The following is a 2,078-nucleotide window of genomic DNA, read 5'->3' as shown; positions in this document are numbered from 1 at the left end:
GGAAATTCGAGGACGCGACGGCTTCTTCTCCCGAAAGTTCCAAGTGACGGATCTGTTGTTGTGTGTGTGTCTCGCACCCATCTTCGTCTCCATCTCCCGACCTCGGATCGACATCATTCCATCAACGGAAGTCGACCGCATCGTCCCGGAGTCATCGAGACGTGATGGAATTGTTCATTCTCGAACAAAGGACACTCCTTCAAAATGGGACTATTGTGGAACCACAGGAGAGGAAGACCCAGAGGCCGCAGCGCCGCGGAACTTCCAATATCGCAGTAATCTGGTAAGCTTCTTTCGTGTTTAATAAACGGTTGTGTTGTTTGTAAACGAAGCATCTATCTCTGACTCAACTGCTTCCACATGTCGTTGATTGTTACCGCTCGGCAATCCAAACGGCAAGGGAGACGATGACGATACGTATCAACTATTATCGTTCGTCGAGAGATTTTTAAATTTCTCCCCCCCTCGGCCCCCACATTATGATGTATGCATAGGCATATGTGGACTAGAGCGATAGAGGAAAGAGAAAGGGAAAAGAAAAGACAAGCGCTTAAAAAGAAGGCTAGGCATGGTCAGACCCTCAGATGTGCGACGATTCTCAAACGAATAAGTGTGTATGTGTGCTGATCTTTGTAATTATAAATTGTGAATACATGTGACTAATATTATTTTCTTTTTTATTTTGTGCATGTTATAAGTTATAAATAAATATAAACAAACAACACTAACCCGATAACATTAAATCTAAATTCCAAAATGATTAATTTACTGTGTTTTTGTTATTTCCACTCCTGTTTTTAGGTATTCGGTATTCGGCCGAATAGCAAAAAATAGGCCGAATACCGAATAGTAACCGAATATTCGTTACATCACTACTAAATATGTTAAACTTAATAGATTGTCCATCGTTTGTTTTCTAATTCGTTTTAGGACCAGGTGTTGTCCACGGAAATTTCCAAAATTTACAACTTTCGGTCACTCTCGTCGAACTGGAAAAATGTCTGTTTTTATTACATTTAATATTTCGAGGAAATCACTCCCACTGTACTCGGCTAGAGATTGGTTCGGTTCAAGGACTTTAAACTACAAGGATGGCCAGATCTCGTATATTTGTTAGCATGACCTTGGATCTATATGACGTCACAGCATGNTATCCGGATTTGAACTTGAATTAATGAAAATGTTCCACGGAGTTTTAGGAATAATCAAATTAGGTTAGTTGTATTTTAAATTTTCAAAGATATTTTAAAAATTTATATATTTATCAGAGTTCGTAATTATTTGTTTTATTAGTAACCAGCAGATATGTCCGGCATTGGCCATCCAAACAGGAAAATGGCTAAACGTTGAAATGAAAATCTTATTACAAATTTTGCTATTTTAACTTACAATTGTTATGTTTGTAGCAAAGTGTTGAAGAGAACAAATCAGGAATGTGTGGAATGTCCGGACTTCATGAAGGTCTATATTTTCTCCAGAGTACCAGAGAATAAGTATAAAAAGTTTTGTTCGGATCGGACAGTATATTTAGGAGTTAATTAATATAATTTTTAGATAAATCGGTGAAATAAAAATTTTGGTGACTTTTCGCAACTTTGGATATCAGAGCGCTTTTTGTATAAATACCTGCAATGAAGTTTCTAAGAAAAGCGATTACCAGTTGTTGCAGCAATTGTGTTTGTACAGTGGGTGATCGGTTAACGAACATAATCCGTTCCAAGACTTTGTTCGTTATCCGAATTGTTCGTTAACCGATTATTGATTTACCATAGGTTTCTATGGGAATTTAATCAATTTGTTCTGGAGACCCCCAAAAATAAAAAATATATACTTTCTTATTACGTTTATTTATATGTAATAATAAAAATACATACACACACAGTCTTTCATTTTTATTAGTCATGTTTTTTTCCCTTTGAAATGGTTAAAGAATCTGTCTAATGTCGATTGCTTTTCCCTCTTCTTCAGGATTTTTCGTAAGTAATTAATAGCGTTGCAATTGTAGAAATCCCCAAGCCTCAACCTGGTTTGGATGCCATTCTAAGACCATTGTTCTGACATCCTCCCACTTCTTCAAA

The sequence above is a fragment of the Centruroides sculpturatus genome, unplaced genomic scaffold (assembly GCF_000671375.1).
Source record: "Centruroides sculpturatus isolate CEXI.00-Female unplaced genomic scaffold, Cexi_2.0 scaffold445, whole genome shotgun sequence".
NCBI classification, from domain to species: Eukaryota; Metazoa; Arthropoda; class Arachnida; order Scorpiones; family Buthidae; genus Centruroides; species Centruroides sculpturatus.
Note: the sequence above shows the minus strand (reverse complement) of the source record.